The 23,538-nt window shown below is 38.4% G+C and overlaps 1 pseudogene; it reads right to left on the reverse strand.

Moving 5' to 3' along the window:
• LOC110257091 overlaps nucleotides 1–23,538 on the reverse strand; it is a 42,683-nt pseudogene that overhangs the window by 13,338 nt on the left and 5,807 nt on the right.

Raw genomic sequence — 23,538 nt, forward strand, 5'->3', positions numbered from 1 at the left:
AGCTAGGGGTCAAATCAGAGATATAGCTGCCAGCCTATGCCTTCACCACAGCAATGGCAGATCCGAGTCACATCTGCAAACTACATCACAGCTCATGGCAACGCTGGATCATTAACCTACTGAGCAAGGCAAGTGATAGAACCTGCAACCTCATGGTTCCTAGTCGGATTCATTAACCATTGAGCCACGACGGGAACTCCTCCAATAAGGGCTTTTAATACATCATACCAGCCTCAGAGTTCCCGTTGTGGCTCAGCAGATTAAGAATCCAACTAGTATCCATGAGGATGAGGGTTTGATCCCTGGCCTTGCTCAGTGGGCTAAGGATTCGGTGTTGCCATAAGCTGCAGTGTAGGTAGCAGATACATCTTGGATCTGACGTTTCTGTGGTTGTGGCGTAGGCCAGCAGCTACAGCTCCAATTTCCCTGGAACTGCCCTATGCCGTGGGTGTGGCCCTGAAAAAAAAACCAAAAAGATAATCCCCCCAAAACATAATACCATCTTGCCCTCTAGAAAGGTTTGTACTAATATATATGCCATCTTCATTTTTCCTCCACCCCAACACACACAAACACAAGACAGCATAATTTTTTAAGTCTTTGCTAATTTGGCAGACCAAAACTGGCATCTCGATATTATTCAAATTTATATCATATTGATTAGTTTTGAGGTGAAACACAGCACAATATGTTTTGTGTAATAATGGCTATTTGCATTTTTGAACTAATCATATTTTGAGGTGGATTCAATTCTATTATTTTATTATGACGTGCCCCATCTACCCCAACCCCTCACCCCATTCTATTTAGCACATCCGGGGATTATAGACCTTATTTTGCGAAACCCTGCACTATGGTGATCTGGTTAAGTTACTATCAAGGGGAAGTATTATCAAGGCCGTAACATTTTTCCTGGAAAATAGTTGTGCTGATTTAATTCTTTGTGGCTGTCTCTGCCCAGTCACACTACTTCCAATTTACACATCACTACCAGTAAGTCAATAAAAATTTATTCCAAGCAATGCATCATTAATTCATCTGGAAAAGAGTTGCAAAATTCCTGGGAGTCAGGGAACATTTTTTTAGGCACATAACATTTTATAACATATTTTATATATTAGTACTGAAGAACCTTATTAGGGAAAGAGGAGAGGAATTTAGAAAATCAGTACAAAGTTTGTCAGTATTTGATTTCTTGAGAATTTTTTTTTTTTTTTTGACTTTTAGGGCTTCAATCTCTGCATATAGAAGTTCCCAGGCGAGGGTCGAATTGGAGCTACAGCTGCAGGCCTACACCACAGTCACGGCAATGCCAGATCAGAGCCGCATCTGTGACCTACACTGCAGCTCATGGCAACACCAGATCCCCCACCCACTGACCAAGGTAAGGGATTGAACCCACATCCTCATGGATACAAGTCGGGTTTGCTCTTGCTGCACCACAATGGGAACCCTGATTTCATGAGAATTTTAATAGTTTCCTGTTAATGACAATAATGATAGTGAATTAACAGCAATAACAACAATAATAGCTAAATTATACTGCATGTGTAAAAGGTGATAGGCATTATTCTAAAGACTTGACACATTTTAATGCATCTAGTCTTCGTAACTTACTCTATCTCTCTCTACCCTACTCAGTTTCCTGGAAGCAGGGATTTATAGATAGTATCATTGGAGTTACCCCCCCATCTGGCTTCAGGGGTCTGGCCAATGTGAAACATCAGTTCCTTCATTATCTATCTATCTATCTATCTATCTATCTATCTATCTATCTATCTATCTATATCTTTTTAGGGCTGCACTTGTGACATATGGAGGTTCCCAGGCTAGGGGTCTAGTTGGAGCTCTAGCTGCAAGCCTATGCCACAGCCACAGCAATGCCAGATCCAAACCACTGCTGTCTGTGAACTACACCACAGCTCACGGCAACACCGGATCCTTAACCCACTGAGCAAGGCCAGGGATCAAAGCTGCGTCCTCATGGATACTAGTTGGGCTCATTAACCACTGAGCCATGATGGGAACTCCCAGTTCCTTTATTTATTTATTTATTTTTTAATTGTTATTTCCCCAATACAATTTTTTTTCCTCCTGTACAGCATGGTGACCCGTTTATAGTTCCTTTATTAAAACTTCTCCATTATCCTCCTGGAGTGCACCCTCTCTTTCCAGGCAGAATCCTGGCAGATATGCTTGATTGATCATTTATAGAATTCTCAGTTAGGAATAATCCTCCTCAAAATTTTAATGACATTGCTTCGTTGCATCAAACTTTCAGTGTTGCTGTTGAGAAATCTGATGATATTTTGATACCTGAATTTCTGTCTCCCAACCCCAGAATCTTGTTACATCTTCTCTTTGTCCCTGGTGCTGTGAAATATCACAAAGTTGTAATATAGATATTTTTTTCTTTTTTGGCTGCATCCACGGCATATGAAAGTTCCTAGGCCAGGGATAGAATCCCAGCCACAGCTGCAACCACATTACAGCTGCAGCTGCACTATAGCAGGAACTCTAGTTGTATCTTTTTTGAGAGATTTTTTTTTTTCCACCATTGTCAGTGGGATCTTAAAATCTGGAATTTTATGCCCTTGAATATTGGGAGTTTTTCTTGGTTACTTTGCGGCTTTCTCCTGTTTTTCAAGTTTCTCTTTCTAGCATTCACATTACTGAATGTGTAAAAACATATTTTTCATATCTAATATATTAGATATTATAACTTCTTGTCTTACTCTCTAGTTTTCCGATCTTTTCTTGTGTCTTTCACACGTGTCTCATTTGTTTACTTTTTGAGAAATTTACCTAACTTTATTTTCCAACACGTCTACTTAATTTTTTGTTTCTGCCGTCATCCCCTGCCCCCACTCCCATTCCCCTAGAGATCAATTTTCTTCTCCTGGAATGAACCATTTTTAAAAGTAGATGTTTATATTTCATGGATGTATAGTCCTTTTAATGGTATGAGGATATTGGTTTGTTGGATTTTGGAATTTTCTTCTCCTTGCTTAGTCTCTGTTTGCTCCAAATTTCTTTTGTTCATTTATTTCATTATTGATTTTTGTATTAGATATTTTCTCAATTTCCTGTGGCCCTTGAATGTTTGCTGGTATTTAAGAACTGGGAGAGTTCCATATGCGACTCAGTGGGTTAAAAACCCAGCTAGACTCCATGAGGATGCAGGTTTAATCCCTGGCCTCACTCAGTGGGTTAAGTATCCAGCACTGTGGCAAGCTGCAGCATAGGTCACAGAGGCAGTTGGGATCTGGCGTTGCTGTGGCTGTGGTGTAGGTTGGCAGCTGCAGCTCCCATTCAGTACCTAGCCTGGGCACTTCCACATGCTAGAGGTGCAGGGTCCCCCCCCCACCAAAAGACAAAAACAAAAACAAAAAAGAATTGGAATAAAAAGAAAAAAGAAACAGAGACCCAGAGTGCACAGATGAGTCTTTTTGGCAGTGATCTTCATTTTAGGGTGATCTGGCTGGACTGCGTTTTGGGAAACAACTTAATTCCAAGCTCTTAGACTGGTCCTATTCCGCAGATAAAATTCTTCCAGTGACTTGCTTGGAAGGGATAGCCTGACTGCCATATCTGGCAGCTGAGTGGGAAAAGAGGCCAGGGACTCATCATTTGTTATGAAAACATCCACTCAATCTCTCTGTTTTTAGTATAGAACTTCTACTCTCTCCTATAACTAATTTTGTCCTGTCCAGAGATCCTCTATTTTGCCCTCTAGAAAGGGGAAACAATACCCTCAAGTCTTCTGCAGGAGAAGAAGAGCAGTGGTCAAGCTGATCAGATCACTTGGTCAAGCTCCCAGACCATTTGGGGCATGGGTCTCAGAGTAACGATGATTCCTCAGTATACTTTCAACCAATTCTCATCAATTTTTGAGCTTTTTTTTTCTTTTTCTCTCTAGTGTCATGGTTGCTTCTCAGATTCCCTCACTACTAAGACAGGATTTAGCTTATTTCTGCTAAGGTGGTTGCCACTCTCACATCTGCTTTCTAGCTTCCAAAATCTTCATTCTATTAGATAAAGCTCTTCTAATATATCCACTTGATGTAATTTTAGTGGGATTTTAGGAGGAAGAGAATATTAATACATTTGTTAAATTCATCATCTTTACCTATTTAAAGCTGATTATAATTTCCTATGGTGAAAAAAAAAAAAAGAGAGATCCATAAAAGCCAGTTCTTTGTCTTCTATATATTTTAAAGCACTTCTTTCCCCGATATGTGGCTGTCATTGATTGCTAATGAAACAAGACCACTTTTATAATTGTTGATACTGGTAAAATATATTTTTCTTATATGAAAATGAATGATACTGTGAAAAAGCAAGGTGACTCAAGAACTGCGCTCTGATATCACTATGTGAACACCATGTTAGCAAGTTAATAAATAGTCCACAATTTTGTCCTTAGCCCTGGCCATCATGTAAACTGTTGCACTTTTTTTTCCAGCACTCTCATCTACCTTTTGAGAAATCTTCCGATACATTTATTTTCAGTGGGAGATAAGAGCCAATTTGGCCTTGACAGATCCAGGAGACATATGGCTTTGGATCTTCCTATTGGATACTGTCCTGCACTTTGTCATGCGAGACTGTGAGGTCACACTTATCACATGAGGCAGGGGCCTTGTTGTCCTCTTGGGTGACTGTTGCCATGGTTTCTGTTGCTCCAGCGGATCATACAGTCCACTCTGAGATTATTCCCACTTCTCAAGTGGGGCCATCTGGCTTCTCATCAATTCAGTCAGCCCTGATGACCTTCCAATAAATTTCTTTTTTGCTTAAGATAGCCTGCCATGTTTTAGTCACTTGCAAACAAAAGCTTTGATTGATAAACATGGCAACCAAAGAAAAGCTATTTGCAAGTGCCACCAGAGGCTGGAGGCTGGGATGGATAGATGCAAATTCAACAAGTCTTTAGGAAATAAATTGAAAACTCTTGCCCCATTAGGAATGGATGGCCAGTGTCCCCTGCCTATGAAGAAAATTGTTGCCTTTTGACCATCTCTGGTGCTTATAGTCTTTAAGAGTTGGTCGATTCTTACTTCTGTGCCTCTGAAGTCCCATGTTTGTTTTAACAGAGCCAAAGAAAATGACTCAATAATGAGCACCAGATTTGCCTTTGTCTAGAGTGCCAAGGGAGTCATTTAGTAATATTTGGGAGCAATCCCTGAAAAACAGCATAAATCTAAATTAGGTAAGATACAAATTAACTTTTGGCCTCCCAACATTATATTACTCCTAGACACTCAGTTAAATCAAATAGGTTTGATTTGACTTATCTTAAGAATTACTTGAGGAGTTCCTGTCGTGGCTCAGTGGTTAACGAATCTGACTAGGAACCATGAGATTGCGCGTTCGATCCCTGGCCTTGCTCAGTGGGTTAAAGATCTGACGTTGTGGTGAGCTGTGGTGTAGGTTGCAGACGCAGCTCGGATCCCTAGTTGCTGTGGCTCTGGTATAGCCCAGTGGCTACAGCTCCAATTAGACCCCTCATCTGGGAACCTCCATGTGCCACAGAAGCGGCCCTAGAAATGGCAAAAAGACAAAAAAACAAAAAAAAAAGAAAAAAGGAGTTACTAGAGATTGGCAGCCATCTAATCTAAAACATACAACTTTTTTTTTTTTTTTTTTTTTTTTTTTTTCCGTCTTTTTAGGCCTGCACCTGCAGCATATGGAGGTTCCCAGGCGAGGGGTCTAATCAGAGCTACAGCTGCTGGCCTACCCACAGCCCCAGTAACACCAGATCTAAGCCTCGTCTGCACCATAGCTCATGGCAGCATTGGATCCTTAACCCCCGGGGTGAGGCCAGGGATCAAACCCACAACCTCATGCTTCCTAGTCGGATTTTTTCCTCTGCGCCACGATAGGAATTCCTAAAACATACAACATCTTAGAGTATTATAAGTACTAAAGAAATGCATGAAACAAGCTTAATGGAAAAATTATTTGGAACAATACAGAAACATATAAAGTGAAACTGGAAAGGCCTCTTTTGTAATCCTCTTCCTCTCTAGTCTGCCTCCAATCTCATTCCCTCCCCATCCATAACCTCTGCTAACGGCTAGAGGTAGGTGTTCTTCCAGACCTGGCAGTGACTTTTTATTCCTACACATCTCTACACACATTCGTAGATCTCCATTTTTACATATCTGTAGCCTTATCATACATGCCACTCGATGACATGTTTTCATTTATCTAGTACATCTTGGAGATAATTTCATTTAGATACATATAGATAGCTTCCTCCATTCTTTTTAATGACTACATAGTATTAAATAATATGGCTGAAGACCATTAATTTGGTGAGTCCCATATTTATGAACTTAGGTTATTTTAATTTTTCTCTACTACAAATATCACTAACATGGATATACTGTGTTTCATATTTCTGTATGCACTTATGTATTCAGTATGATAAAACTATTCCCAGGAGTAGAATTTTTGGTTAAAGGCTGTGCATGTTTAACATTTTGAAAGATCTTGCCCCTAAAAAGATCTCCTGTGACTTTAATTTGCATTTCTATGCTTACTAGAGAGTTTGAGCATCTTTCTTCATGTTTTTGTGAAATTGCCTGTTTATGCTATTTGTGCACTTTTCCTGTTGGGTTGGTTATCTCTTTCTTGTTGATTTGATTGAATAACATTTAGAGTAAACCATGTTCATGCTACTGCAGTAGAAGTCTACAAACAAATGGCAATTTAACCTCATTACCCCTGTTTGCCTTAATTTGAAACAATAAAAAACCCTAGCAGGTTACTCAACTTTTTAAACTGCAAATGCCAAGGAGTCAGTCAGTGCCAGCCAGAGGCATTAATCCAACTTGTGCCATATGTCTCAAAATAATTTAAAAAGACAAATTACTGAAAGAATATTATCTGGACAGCTCTTTTATTTATTTTTATTTTTCATTTTTTGTTTTTTAGGACCTTACCTGTGACATGTGGAAGTTCCTAGGCTAGGGGTCAAATCCGAGCTACAGCTGCCGGCCTGTGCCACAGCCACAGCAACTTGGGATCTGAACCTCGTCTGCAACCTACACCACAGTTCACAGCAATGCCGGATCACTGACCCACTGAGCAAGGCCAGGGATCGAAACTGCATCCTCATGGATACTAGTCGGATTTGTTTCTGCTGTGCCACAATGGGAACTCCTGGGTAGCTCTTTTATATGCATTGAATTAATTTAAAAATTAGGGCATTTATAAGTTCATTCTAAGTTAATATGAAGTCCTAGAATAGCTAAAACAATCTTGAAGAAGATGAATAAAGTGGGAGGAATCACTCTACCTGATATGACGCCCACCAAAAGCTATAATGATTAAGACAACGTGGTACTGGCTGAGGGGTAGACACACAGATAAATAGAACAGATAAAAAACCCAGAAATAGACTCACACAAGTATATCCAACTAATTTTTGACCAACGTGAAACAGTGATTCAATTGAAGAAAATTAGGAATGGACTTTTGTTACTTAACCACGTTTGTTTTGCCCAATACACAGCAAGGTCTGCAGCAAAGATGGTTTATTCACGAGGCAGACCAAGGGAGGAGGCAGGAGAACAGATCTCAAATCCACCTCCCTGAAGGCAAAGGGCTCTTCATTCTTTATCTCAAAGAATAAAGAAACAGGGCAGTCTAGGGTGAGGAGAACAAGGAGAGTGTGGGGAAAGGTGATTGGAGAAAGATAGGATAATTATGATCCTGCATGGGTATAAGTAAGCCACAGGCCTCTGCACACTCCAGAGGTCACCAAGTAGACTTTTTTTTTTTTTTTCAGGGCTGTACCTGCTTTAGGGCATATGGAAATTCCCAGGCTGGGGATTTAATCAGAGCTACAGCTGCTGGCCTACACCACAGCCATAGCAATGCCAGATCAGAGCCACGTCTGCGACCTACACCACAGCTCAACGGCAATGCCGGATCCTTAACCCACTGAGCGAGGCCAAGGATCAAACCCGAAACCTCATGGTTCCTAGTTGGATTTTTTACGCTTCGCCACAATGGGAACTCCCCGAATGACGCTTTCACTTGACCAACTGAAGAGTTAGTGGTCCCATCCAGTCTTAATCAGATTAGCTGGAACTAGACACATCTGTCTCTTGGATTGACTCTAACTAGGTGGAACTGACTCCAAGTTTGTAGAAAAACAACTCAGGCAAACATTTTATTGTTTATGCTATGTGTAGCTTGGAGGACATACAAGTCTTTTGTAGCAATAGTGAAGACAACCTTGATTAATGAAAGCAGGTTACAGGTGAAATGAATTTAACTAAATACTTACCCGTGGTTTCACTTTCAACAAATGGTGCTAGAGCAGCTGGACACCCATACGTCAAAAAATGAACCAAGACTTAAACATCACATGTTATTGAAAAATAATTCATATTGATTATGTATTCAAAGATAAAACGTAAAACCAAAACTTTTAGAGACAGAGAAACTCTTCAGAATCTAAGACTAGACAGAGACTCCAGAATCGAAGGACCAGGTCTTAGGCTGGATCTGAAAACGCTATCTGTAAAATGGAAAAGTTAATGTATTGGACCTCACCAAAATGGGGGTGGGGGGAAGAAATGACTTTGCTCTAGGAAAAATTCTGTTCACAGGATGAAAAGACAGGCTATAAGCTGGAAGAAAGCGATGACGTTCATATATCTCACAAAGGAGAGGCATCTAGAATATATAAAGAACCCTCAAAATTCAATAGTAAAAAGCCAAACAATCCAACTAGAAAAATGGGCAAACACATAAATAGAATGTATGATTCTACTGAAGAAAGTAGATGGTTGGCAAATAAGCACATGAAAAGATGTTCAACATCATTAGCTATTAGATAATACAAAATTAAAACTGCAAGGAAATATCACTACACAACTATCAGAATGACAAAAATTAAAAATAATAGCAACACTAAATACTGATAAAAAATGCAAATGAAATGGAACACTGATACATTGCTGGTAGGACTATCAAATGGTAAGTGCATTCTGAAAAACAGGTTGGTAGTATCTTATTAAACACGCAAAGACAGGGGAGTTCCCATTGTGGTGCAGTGGAAACAAATCCAACTAGGAACCATGAGGTTTCGGGTTTGATTCCTGGCCTCGATCAATGGGTTAAGGATCTGGGGTTGCAGTGAGCTGTGGTTGTAGGTTTCAGACGTGGCTCGGATCTGATGTTGCTGTGGCTGTGGTGTAGCTGTAGCTCTGATTGGACCCCCAGCCTGGGAACCTCCATATGCCTCAGATTCAGCCCTAAAAAAAAAAAAAAAGGCAAAGACAGCCCTCAGAATGGGAGAAAATATTTGGAAAATCTGATAAAGATCTGGTATCCAAAACATATAAAGAACTCTTACAACTCATCAAAAAAAGGGCAAACCAATTTTAAAAATGAGAAAAGGATCTGAATAGGCATTTCTCCAAAGAAGACATACAAATGGCCAATAATCACTTGAAAAGATGCTTAACATCATTAGTTATCAGAGAAATGTGAATCAAAACCACGGTGAGATACCACTTCATACCTACTAGGATGGCTATAATCAAAAGTCAGATGATAACAAATGTTGAGAATGTGGAGAAATCAGAACTTGGGCACACTGCTAGTGGGAGTGTCAAATGGTGCCACCACCTTGGAAAACAGCCTAGAAGTTCCTCAAAAATTTAAACATGGACTTATCACATGACCCAGCAATTCCACTCCCAGGTATATGCTCAAGAGAAACACCTATATACACTCATTGAAAAACTTGTACATAAGTGTTTGTAGCATCATTATCCATAATAGCAAAAGATAAGAACAACCCAAATGTCCATCAGCTGATGGGTGGATCAACAAAATGTGTGTCCATATAAATGGAACAAAGTATTGATACTCGTTAGAACATGAGTGAACCTTGAAAACACTATGCTCAGTAAAAGCAAAACTCCCACATGATTGCATATGTATGAAATGTCCAGAAGGGGCAAATACAGAGGATTTTGAAATTAGACTAGTTATTGTTTAGGATTAGAGGGTTGTGAGATTGGAGAATGATAGCCCAGGGATGTGGGATATCTTTTTGAGGTAATGAAAATATTTAAAAATTAATTGTAGTGATTGGTTGCACAAATCTGTGAATATATTACAAATCATCGAATTGTACACTTTAAATGGGTGAATTATATTTTAATAAAACTGTCAAAAATACCTAAATATGCAACTACTGCATGACTCCAAAATTGTACTCTTAGGCATATATCTTTTTTTTGATTTTTATTTTTTCCATTATAGTTGGTTTACAGTTTTCTGTCAATTTCTACTGTATAGCAAAGTGACCCAGTCACACATATATATATATACATTCTTTTTTTCACACTATCCTCCATCATTTTCCATCATAAGTAACTAGATATAGTTCCCTGTGCGATACAGCAGGATCTCATTGCTTATTCACTCCAAAGACAAAACTTTGCATCTATTAATCCCAGACTCCCCGTCCCTCCCAGTCTCTCCCCCTCCCAGGCATTAATCTTAGAGAAATGGAAAGCATGCACCACTTCAAAATCTGAGCCCAAAATGTTCATAGTAGCTTTATTTGTAATAACCCAAACCCGCAAAGAATACTGATGTCCTTCACACAAACTATGACACACCCATTCCTTGGAATGTTACTCAGGAATAAAAAAGAATGAATTATTGAGAACCACAACAACTTGGACAGATCTCCAGGGAATTATGCTTGATGAATAAATCCAATCCCCAAAGTTCACATATGTATGATTTCATTTATAAAAAAATCTGGAGTTCCCGTCGTGGCGCAGTGGTTAACGAATCCGACTAGGAACCATGAGGTTGCGGGTTCGGTCCCTGCCCTTGCTCAGTGGGTTAACGATCCGGCGTTGCCGTGAGCTGTGGTGTAGGTCGCAGACGCGGCTCGGATCCCGAGTTGCTGTGGCTCTGGCGTAGGCCGGTGGCTACAGCTCCAATTAGACTCCTAGCCTGGGAACCTCCATATGCCGCGGGAGCGGCCCAAGAAATAGCAACAACAACAACAACAACAACAACAACAAAAAAAAAAAAGACAAAAGACAAAAAAAAAAAAAAAATCTATAGTGACAAAATTATAGGCATGGAGAACTGATTAGTGGGTTGCCAGGGGTCAGGAATTGGGGGGCAGGCGTGGGTATGCCTATAAAAGGGCAACATGAGGGATCTTTGTGGTGAGGGGACAGCCCATTCCTTGCCTATAACAATGTCTGTATCCTGGTTATGATGTACTAAAGTTTTGTGAGATGTTATCACTGAGAGAAACTGGGTAAAGGGCTTGTGGGATCTTTCTGTATTATTTCTTACAACTGCATGTTAATCTATAATTTTCTCAAAATTAAAAGTTTAAAGAGAAAAACTAGGCACAATGAGGGCAATTTTGTTCAATATTTAACAAAATCAATTAGTAAAAAATTATTGTAGACAACTGAACGTATTTACAGAACAAATAGATCCACAGACATAGAAAGAGACATTATGGTTATCAAAGGGGAAAGGGGAGAGGGATAAATTAGGAGTTGGAATTGACAGATATACACCGCTATGTACAAAATAGATAACCATCAAGGACCTACTGTATAGCACAGGGGACTGCACTCAATATTTTGTAATATCCTGTAATGGAAAAAAAGAATACACACACACACCTGAATCACTTTGCTGTACACCTGAAAGTAACACATTATAAATCAACTGTACTTCAGTTTAAAAATTTATATCTTCAAGTCAACTTTGTATTCAGAAAAGTTCCTTCTTGGAAAGGAAACATGCATGTCAATGCCCTTAATTTTTTAAACTTAATTTTAAATGTTTATCAGAGTTCCTACTGTGGCTCAGTGGGTTAAGCACCCAACACAGTGTCAGTGAGGATGAGGGTTCCAACACTGGCTTTACTCTCAGTGTGTTGGAGACCTGGCATTGTCTCCAGCTACAGTGTAGGTCTCAGATGTGCCTTGGGTCTCCGGTTGCCATGGCTGTGGCATAGGACTCAGCGGCAGCTCCCATTCCACCCCTAGCCTGGGAACTTCCATATGCCACAGGTGTGGCTGTAAAAAGGAAAAAAAAAATTATCGGAGTTTAAAAAGTCGGACAGGTGTATAAGACATAGCAACCTTTTCTCTGACCTCTCCTTAATTTGTCCCACCCCTACTTCCAGAGTCAATCATTTTAGGTTCTTTTGGTAGTTGCTTTAGGTACTTAACTCTGCATTTCTATTATAATATGCTTACACTACTATTTCTTAATTTTTTACTTCTATTTATTAACCATTGATTTTCTTTTATTTTTTATTTAATTTTTTTAATTAAATTTTTTTTTGTCTTTTTAGGGTCGCACTTTTGGCATATGGAGATTTCCAGGCTAGGGGTCGAATTAGAGCTATAGTTGCCGGCCTGCGCCAGAGCCACAGCAACGCCAGATCCAAGCCGCCTCTGTGACCTACACCACAGCTCACAGGAATGCCAGATCCTTAACCCACTGAGCGAGGCCAGGGATTGAACCCGCAACCTCATGCTCCCTAGTCGGATTTGTTTCCACTGCGCCACAGAAACTCCAATCATTGATTTTCTACTATGAAAGATAAGGATTTAGCTTTCTTATCTCTTTCCTATCATCTCAACACTTCCTCACCCCAATCTCCCAATCTATTTCTATTATACCAGAAATAGAAACAAATATTTAAGTGCTTACATTATTATGACCATGTAAATGCTTTTCTTAGCTGAGCCAGGTAGTATTCTCTGGTTAAATATCCATTCTTATACAAGATGGATATTTTCTCTGAAGATAATACTTGCCCTTTTTTTCCCCATTTGCTTAGTTTTCTCTTTATTGTTATTTCAGTTATAAATTTCCCACAGAATTATAAAACTGCTTTCAATATAGGCAAATATATTAAAAAAAACTCTTTGTTCAGATTTGCTGGGAGACTTCTCTCCTAAAATCCTGTGCAGAGGAGGGAAGTTCTGTTACCCAGCTGTGCAGGGGTGGTGAGGAGATCTAGTGGTGGAACTACTTTTATGCATCCATGAACCAGTCCTTGTTTTCAGTCTCATCTACTTCCTATATTCAGAGACAGCTTGTGGCTCTAATTTCTGGGCTTTGGAGGATTTGGCAGCCTAATCAGCATGCTTCTTGGCATGCCTTGCCTTCACCCCTAGTGCACATTTCACTTCTTCTTTCTCTAGCGTGCTAAATTACTTACCCTAAGCTTGTTTTGTTGACATCTCTTAGCTGCTATTATCTCCTCTTCCATCTTCTCTGTGCTTGTAAATTTTTGAGGTTTTCTTTAAAAAATTTTTTATGCCATGACTTCATTGAGATTTTTAAATAATGACAATGAGGGTAAATAGGTCTTTTACTTTGCTCTATTTGAATGGCAGTCCAAACTTTCTGCATTCTAATATAAGTATAAATGGTGATTACTTCCCAATGATCAAGCTTATGGAGCACTATATTCTTAAGGCATCAAAAGACAACTTTGGCAGAGTTCCCGTTGTGGCTCAGTGGTTAACGAACCTGACTAGTATCCATGAGGATGCAGGTTCTATCTCTGCCCTTGTTCAGAGAGTTAAGGATACACCGTTGCAGTGAGCTGCAGTGTAGGTTGCAGACCCAGCTTGGATCTGGCTTGGCTGTGGCATAGGCCAGCAGCTACAGCTCCGATTCCACCCCTAGCCTGGGCATCTCCATATGCCCTGAGTGTGGTCCTAAAAAAGACAAAACAAAACCCAACAACAAAAAACAACTGTGGCACTGTCTGCTGATAGTTCTCCACTGATTTCTGGTTAATGAAATATAAAGAATTGGTGAATACTAATTCTGCTACCCGGCACATAGACATGGACAATGTGAATGAAAGAGGCACCCTTGAGGTGGTGGAGCAACAAGATAGAAAGTATGGATCCTTGAAAGTCTGGATCCTTGACACTCTAATGCTGTCACATCCTTATGCTTGGAAAGTTACATGGGAGAGAAATTAACTTTAACCCCTATTTTGTTCAAACATCTCTTATTGCTTTTTATTTATTTGGTTGGTTTACTGCCACCAAACCAGTATCTTACATAATGAACAACAGCATGTTTTGTTAAGGGAGATGAGGCTATGAGAACAGTTGTAAAGAGGAATGTGAAAAAGAAAGGAAGAAAGGAAGGAAATTTTTAAGGAAAAGTTTTTTCCTATTAGTGATTTTATGGTCTATTAAAATAAAACATCACTTCTTTAAGCTTTAGTGTATGAAAATTCTCATTCTGCTTTCGGAAATCTTTCTAAAAATGTCTGTGCACTATGTAATTGTCATTTCTTTTTTCTTCAGTGTGAAAATGTTGGAGAAAAATAACATTATGTTCCACTTAGTGGTTGGTTAATCTTGGATTTATTTTTATTATTAGTGAAAAATGGAACTTTTTCTTCCATTGGTATGTTTTAGTCAGAAATGATATAATGCAAACTGATTACATTAAAACAGCTTTTCTCTGGTGATTCAGATCTTTCTCATTTCTTGCACCACCATGTCTAGGTTCTTGGGGTGGAAGAAGATGACATTAGTCTGATATGTCTTATTTAACATTAGTTAAAAGAGTTCAAAATGTCAACATCACAACTTTTGTTTTTAAGAAATATGCCTAGGAGCTCCCTGGTGGCATAGCAGTTAAGGACTTGGTGTTGTCACTGCTGTGGCTCTGGTTCTATCGCTGACCTAGAAACTTCTGCATTCTATGGGTGTGGCCAAAAAAAAAAAAGCCTAGATTACTTTTTAAAGACTTTATTTTTATTTTTCTTTATTATTCTTTTAATTCAGGTGTAATTTACAAAAATCCACAGACCTTAAATGTTTTGTTCAATGAGTTTTGACAAAACAAAACATAAAAGACTTCCAGCACCTGAGAACTTTTTCTGATGCTCCTTTCCAGCCAATATCCTTCAAACATCCAAAGTTAAGTATTGTTCTAATTTCTATCATCACAGATGAGTTTTGCCTGTTTTGGACATCATATAAATGGAATCATACTATTTGTATTCTTTTGCAGCTACTTCGTTTTTGCTCAACTTTGTAGAAAAAAAATTTTAGATGGATCTATGTTTCTGTGTTTCAGTGGTTTGTTCTTTTTAAAAAAAAATAATTCCAGAATAGTATTCTATTTTATGAAGACAGTACAGTTTAAAAATCTATTTTCTGTGGAGATGTGATATGCAGCTTCTGGCATGGTTCCCAGGGATCCTCACATCCTGATAGCCATACTCTGTGGAATACCCTCCCTTCACATGGGACTGGACCTTCTACTTTCTTCTAATGAATAAGAATATAGCAAATGTGATGGAATATTGCTTCTAAGACTTGGATATAAAAGACTTGAACTCCATCTCTTTCTTCTTCTTGCTCGTTTGCTCTAATGAAGCAAGCTGCCGTTTTTGAGCTGTCCTGTGAGGAAGTTCACATGGCAAGGAACTGTGGAGGACCTCCAACCAATAGCCAGTGAACTCTGGTCATCCTTCCAACAGTCTGTGAGCAGCTGAATCTTGCCAACAACCATGGGAACAATCTTGGAAATGGATCCCTCTCTGAGTCAAGCCTTGAGATGGCAATAGCCCCAGTCAGCACCTTCACTGAAGCCTTATGAGAGAAAAGACGGCTTCTTACTGCTAAGATTCTTTACCCACAGAAACTGTGAGGTAGTAAATGTTGTTTTTAATCCATTAAAATTTCAGGTAATTGGTTTTGCAGTGTTGGAAAATTATTGCAATAGACATTTGGGTAGTTACCAATTTTAGAGCTATTATGAATAAGACTTTTATGAATATCCTGGTAGAATGTTTGTAAATATATTTTATTTTAAATGTGTTTATTGTAAATAGCGTATGGTTGAGTCTCTGTCCCCTCCACCCTCATCTGACAACCTCCACCTTTTTTTGTTTTAATTTTATGGCTTCCACAGCATGTGGAATTTCCCTGTGAGGGATTGAATCTGAGCTGTAGCTGTGACCTACACCACAGCTATGGCAATACCAGATCATCTAACCTACTGTGTCAGGCCAGGGATTGAACCTGCTTCTCAACAGCGACCTGAGCCACTACAGTCAGATTCTTAACCCATTGCACCATAGCAGGACTTCCAATATCCACCTTTTAAATGGACTGTTCAGTCCATTTGAGTTTATTAATAATTATTGATATGGTTGGGTTTGAGTCTACCATTTTACCATTTATTTTGTATTTGTTCCACTTGTATCTATTTCTTTTTTCTTGTCTTCTTTTGGGTAATGATATCAATTAGTATTTAATATTTCATTCTTTCTACTCTATTAATATTTCTATCTATGCCTCTTTAGTGCTATTTTTTAGTAGTTGCTCTAGAGATTAAATATCCACTTTATCGTAGTTCCCGTCCTGGCACCGCGGAAACGAATCCAACTAGGAACCATGAGATTTCAGATTTGATCCCTGGCCTCCCTCAGTGGGTTAAGAATCTGGCGTTGCTGTGGCTGTGGTGTAGGCTGGAGGCTACAGTTCCAATTCGACCCCCAGCCTGGGAACCTCCATATGCCACGGGTGTGGCCCCAAAAAGACAAAAAAAAAAGGATCCATTTTTTTTTTCAAAACTAACATATGTTTATTGTAAACAATTAGGAAAAAATGCACTGTTCTTGCATCATTAAGAACAGTGTCTGCTCCATGTGGTTGTATATTATGCTCATTTACTGACCAGGCAAATATGTACTTTTTAAACAAAAATGGTTTGATATTACACATATTGCTTTGCAATACTTTTTTACAAACAGTATCTTGAGCATTTTCTCGTAGCACATTCCACTTTTTTTTTTAATTTAGTGATTTTAATTTTTTTCCCATTATAGCTGGTTTACAGAGTTCTGTCAATTTTCTACTGTACAGCAAGGTGATCCTGTCACATACACATATACATTCCTTTTTCTCACATTATCATGCTCCATCATAAGTGACTAGATATCGTTCCCAGTGCTATACAGCAGGATCTCATTGTTTATCCATTCCAAAGGCAATAGTTTGCATCTATTAACCCCAAATTCCCAGTCCATCCCAATCCTTACCCCTCCCCCTCCCCCTTTCCCTTGGCAACCACACATCTATTCTCCATGTCCATGATTTTCTTTTCTGTGGAAAGGTTCATCTGTGCCATGTATTAGATTCCAGATATGTGATATATAGTATTTGTCTTTCTGACTTTCTTCACTTAGTATGAGAGTCTCTAGTTCCATCCATGTTGCTGCAAATGGCATTATTTCATTCTTTTTCATGGATGAGTAGTAGTCCATTGTGTATATATACCATATTTTCTTAATCCATTTATCTGTCAATGGACATTTAGCTTGTTTCCATGTCTTGCCTTTTGTGAATAGTGCTGCAATGAACATATGGGTGCATGTGTCTTTTTCAAGGAAAGTTTTGTCTGTGTATATGCACAAGAGCAGGATTGCTGGGTCATATGGTAGTTACTTCTCTAAGGTGCCTCCATACTGTTTTCCATGTGGTTGTACCAGTTTACATTCCCACCAACAGTGTAGGAGGGTTCCCTTTCCTCCACACCCTCTCCAGCATTTGTTATTTGTGGACTTATTAATAATGGCCCTTCTGACTGGTGTGAGGTGGTATCTCATGGTAGTTTTGATTTGCATTTATCTAATAATCAGGGATGTTGAGTATTTCTTCATGTGCTTGTTGGCCATTTGTACATCTTCTTTGGAAAAATGTCTATTCAGGTCTTTTGCCCATTTTTCAATTGGGTTGTTGGTTTTCTTGCTGTTGAGTTATATAAGTTGTTTGTATATTTTATAGATTAATCCTTTGTCACTTGCATCATTTGAAACTATTTTCTCCCATTCTATAAGTTGTCTTTTTTTTTTTTTTTTATGGTTTCCTTTGCTGTGCAAAGCTTGTCAGTTTCATTATGTCCCATTGGTTTATTTTTGCTTTTATTTCTCTTGCCTTGGGAGACTGACCTAAGAAAACATTTGTAAGGTTGATGTCAGAGAATGTTTTGCCTATATTCTCTTTTAGGAGTTTAATGGTGACTTGTCTTATATTTGTCTTTAAGCCATTTTGAGTTTATTTTTGTGCATGGTGTGAGGGTGTGTTCCAGTTTCATTGATTTACATGTGGCTGTCTAGTTTTTCCATCTCCACTTGCTGAAAAGGCTGTCTTTTTCCCAGTTTCTATTCTTGCCTCCTTTGTCAAAGATTAATTGACCACAGGGGTCAGCATTTATTTCTGGGTTCTCTATTCTGTTCCATTGATCTGTCTGTCTGTTTTGGTACTAGTACCACACTGTCTCGATTACTATTGCTTTGTAATATTGCCTGAATTCTCAGAGAGTTATGTCTCCTACTTGGTTTTTGTTCCTCAGGATTGACTTGGCAATTCTGGATCTTTTGTGGTTCCATATAAAATTCTGGATTGTTTGTTCTAGTTCTGTGAAAAATGTCATGGGTAATTTGATAGAGATTGAATTGAATCTGCAGATTTCTTTGGGTAGTATGGACATTTTTGCAATGTTAATTTTTCCAACCCAGGAGCGTGGAATATCTTTCCATTTCTTTGAATCCTCTCTAATTTCCTTGGTTAATATTTTATATTTCTTGGCACATAAGTCCTTTACCTCCTTGGTCAGGTGTATTCCCAGGTATTTGATTTTTTTGCAGTGTGATTTTAAAAGGTATTGTATTTTTGTCTTCCTTTTCTAATATTTCATTGTTAGTGTACAGAAATGTGACTGATTTCTGAATGTTAATCTTATATCCTGCTACTTTGCTGAATTTGTCAATCAGTTCAAGTGGTTTGGGGCTTGAGTCCTCAGGGTTTTCTATATATAGTATCATGTCATCTGCATACATTGACAATTTTATCTCTTCTCTTTCTATTTGGATGCCTTTTATTTCTTTTGTTTGTCTGATTGCTGTGGCTAGTACTTCCAATACTGTGTTGAATAGTATCCATTTTTAATCTATCTCTAACTTCAAATAATTACACTATTTAACCAGCAATGGAAGTATCTTAAAACTGTGTAATTCTATTTACTACCCATCTTTTGTGCTCTTATTGTCATATGTGTTACTTTTATATCATTATACTTTTTGCTCTAAATATATGTAAAACACATTTAAAGCAAAAGAATAGTAATGTACCATGAAATATAGATGTAACTTATAGCAAGCATAATAGCAATGTATTTAATTTAAAATGACATTTTACGTTTACCTACATATTCATTGTTTCTGGTGCTGTATATTCTATCATGGAGATCCAGGATTCCATCCCATAAAATTTTCCTCAGCTTTCAGCTTGAGTAATTTCTCTTAGAATTTCTGATAGTGCAGATTAGAAACACAGTAACATTAAAGTTCCTCTCTCTGGTCTATAATTTCATCTTTGGGCTTGCTTTACTGACTACATTCTTTCCTGACCTTGGCTCACATCTTCTTTCTTGTGTGAAATTTTTTACTTTTTGGAAAAGTAAATTTTTTACTTTTTGGAATTTTTTATTGTATGCCATTTTGTGTAGAGATTTCAGTAGAGACTGAAGTAAACAGTATTGCTTCCTGTGTGAGTCTAGTTGACAGAATAAATCTGTCTCCTCTCTCTCATCTGCTAGTAATGAAATCAGCTGTGGGTCTCTTCTAGCGTGAGCTTATCACTTTGTAGTTTATTTAACTTAAGGGATTTTTTTAGGGGGCAGGATGTTCTTAGTTCTTTTATATATAGATTTTTAAAAATTGAGATATAATTGACATGCAACATATTAATTTTCAGATATTCTGATTTTTTTAAAAAAAATATGATTCTGTGGCTAATATCTTGTTCTCACCAGTAGAGTAGAAGCAAAGTATCTCTCAAGACTTCATAAACTTTAATTTGAAATGGAATTTCCTATTTTTTCTTAATATATTTAATTGTTCAAATGAAAGACCAATGTGGATTAAATAGCTCGAGAATCCAGTTTTCCTCTCTCTTTAAAAGGTCAGAAAAGTAGTTCCCACTGAAGTGCAGTGGGTTAAGGCTAACTGCAGCAGTCTGTGTTGCTGCAAAAGTGTGGGTTCAATCCCCGGCCTGGCGCATTAGGTTAAAGAATCCAATGTTGCTACAGCTGTGGTATAGTTTGGAGCTGCAGTTCAGATTCAATCCCTGGCCAGGGAACCTCCATCAGAAAAAAATTGCAAAAGACTTTAAAATGAGCAAAAGTTTACTGGTGGCATTTTCTCTGGAAAATTAGGTGTTGTATAGCATATCCTCTGAGTTAACAGACTTTATTGATTTTTTTGACTTTCATGATCTCTCAACTATTTCATGACTTTGCAAATTAAACTGACAGTAATGCGAATTAGTCTTGTCCATATAGATGTAAATAAATTCATCCAATGGAGATACAATTAGTTATTGTCTGCAGATACTGGTCAGCTTTGTATCTATTAGTTAATTAATTTCAGCATTCCTGATTGCCTGTATTTCTGCCTGCTCTTTGGATTAACCTTTGTAATGTTTAGTTTGTTTTGCTTTTAACATTTTACTATATTCTTGATTAAGGAGTTAAATGAAATATGTGTTCATTTTATATTTTTTAAGAGTTATGACTACACCCTTTATAAAATATTTTTTAACATTAACCACCTTTTTCTAGTATGTTTTCAGTCTGGAATCTTGTACTCTCTCCAATGCTCTGGGTTGCAAGTGGACTATGACTGACTTTGCTGCCATTTTCTGGGCTTCTTGGGCACACATTTTTTTTTCCCCTTTTTTTGTTTTGTTTTGTTTTGTTTTGTTTGTTTGTTTTTTGGCTGTGACCACAGCATAAAATCCTGGGCCAGGGATCAAACCCACACCACAGTAGCCATTTGAGGTGCTGCTATGACAATTCTAGATATTTAACCTGCTGTACCACAAGGGAACTCCTTGGTTTTTTGGGTTTTTTTTTTTTTTCAGACTTTCAATAATATGCTCTTCTTGACTGAGCATCAGGTAAATGTGTGATAAGCCTCCCTTCCACCTATGGCTCTTTCCCTTGTTCTCCACAACACCACCACTTAAGGTCATAAAAAGTTTTTATGTTTACTGAAGGATTTGGTTCGTAGCAGACATCTGTTATTTGTGACTAATTTAAATCTTTTGAATACCTTCTTCATATTTTGATAGTTAATTACTGTAGAAATATTTCCATTTTAAAGAATCCAAAAATATGATTTCCAGCTTCTTTGGTATTGGGTGCATATGTATATTATGCCAATGAGATGCATTGCATGAGACTAGCACAGAAATGAGTTACTTGGTAAAAGAGGCAGAACACAGATTATCCATTTTACTGGCATAAAACTAAGCAGCAGTAGTGTTGTTTTGGCGCTGGCTGCTGTGACCAGCTTCTCAGTCATGACAGATGTAGCAATGGCCTATTTGACACAGGGCTGAATAAGTGCAATAGATTATTATAATAATGACCTTCAGTGAATCATGCCTCTGCATGTCTAGGTTCCTCTGTAATGTGACCTTGCATTCACTTCATCAGCAAATGACCCTGTTTCTCCACCGACTGGGACCTGGGTTGGCCTTGATCATCATACTGTGAAGTCACCCAGTTTAGCCTGCTGGAGAAAGTGGGACCTCCTGGAGGAAAAACAAAGCTCCCGGGTCAACAGACAGCATTGCATTCTCAGAAATATAGTGAGGTCACCTTGGACTTTCCTGGCCAGCCTGGCTTCCACCTAGATAGAGTCGTATAGGTTTTTGTTGCTGCAGCAGCCCAGAGTCCAGATGAGATGAGCAAAACCACCTAGAATGCCAAAAAGCAGAATCAAAAGAAATAATAAACTATTATTGTTTGAAGTCACTAAACAATAAAAGGGTGGTTTAGAGTATTTTATTATGTGGCAATAGAAAACTGAAACAGGAATTGGGCTGCTGCTGCAACAAAAACCTAAAAACATTAGTTTGGGGATCAGGGAGTAGTCAGAAGCTAAAACAGTGGCAGGGAGACTGTGTTTTTGGCGTGGGGGGGAGTAAGAATTCAGTTATATTGTCTTTATTTTCTGGTGTATAATTAATTCAATAAAAAATGTTTAATAAATGAATGAACAAATGAGCCTGCGTAATGGATACAAGATTAGGCTCACCAGCTCTGGAGTGATGATCGTATTCTTTCACACATTTAGCAGATTCATTCAGCAGCTCTTTGTTTCATGTCTGCTTTGTGCTGCATGTCAATCCCAACATAGCAATGGCTAAGACATAAAAAGTCACTGCTTTTGTGGGATTTACATTCCAGTGACCATGGCAGATTAATAAGCTATAAATAAATATAACAAGGAAATTGTCAGATAATAATAAGTGCCTTGCAGAGACTCACAGCTGGATGATAGGATGGAGAAAGACTGGTAGCTTCTAGAAAAGAAGGTTCAGGAATGTGGGCTTTAATCTATGTGCAGTGGGAAGCTACTGTTTTTTTTTTTTTTTTTTTTTTTTTTTTTTTTCTGTAGTGGGAGATGCCATGACTTAACCTGTTTTTAAAACATTCCTTTGGTCTATTCAGGGAATAACACACAGTGGGTTAAGAGGGAAAACAGGAAGTCATGTAAGGAGGCCACTGCAGATGTTCAGGGAAAGAAATATGATGGTGGCATGGATAGTGGTGGTAGCAATGGAGAAGCGGAAGAAGTATATTGATTTGGGAATATTTTGTGTTGGAGGTTTACTCTTGATTTTGATGAGCAGAATGACAGGATGAGAGCTCGCAGGCCTAATCTGATAAGTCCAAGTCCTTTATTAACCTTTGTTACCAGCTATTTCTCATATTCATCATGAGAGAAAGGAGTGTAGAGGGAGACTCAAAGCTCTTGCTTATGGCTATTGAACAGAGTTGAAGGAGGAGAACCGTGTCCTTACACAGAGGCTGTCTGTGGAAATACTAAGCATTTTCCTGGGGAAGGGATTGCCCCAGTTACCAATATTTAATACATCTGGAGCAAAGACACCAAAACAAACTAGCAGGAGGTACATAGAATATGCCTATGCCAGCAACATCAGAAGTTGAATATGCTGACAAAAAAGACCCCCTGGGCTTTTTCCTTTTAGGTGTATTAGTGACTATGAGGTGAGGAGAGACAATGGGTAACCAAAGTATTTTTGAAAACGTCTCCTAAGAAAAGCTTCAAGAGTTCCTTGGTGGCCTAGCAGTTAAGGACTCAAGCCTTGCCACTGCTGTGGCTTGGGTTTGATCCCTGGCCCAGGAATTTCTACATGCTGCAGGTGTGGCCAAAAAGAAAAAAAGAGAGAGAGAGAAGTATCAGGTTGCCTACTGGAGCTCTTTTCTAGCCAAACAGGAAAATTGTGAGGGCAAGGATATTTGAAGTCCTACTAAAGGCTTAGCACCATGCCTGACATACAATAAACCGTAAGATTCAACATGTATTGCATAAATGGAGCTGGGTGGAGGTTCAAGCAAAGAGAAAAATGACGTTTATCTCACATGACA

The sequence above is a fragment of the Sus scrofa genome, chromosome 15 (genome assembly GCF_000003025.6).
Source record: "Sus scrofa isolate TJ Tabasco breed Duroc chromosome 15, Sscrofa11.1, whole genome shotgun sequence".
NCBI lineage: Eukaryota > Metazoa > Chordata > Mammalia > Artiodactyla > Suidae > Sus > Sus scrofa.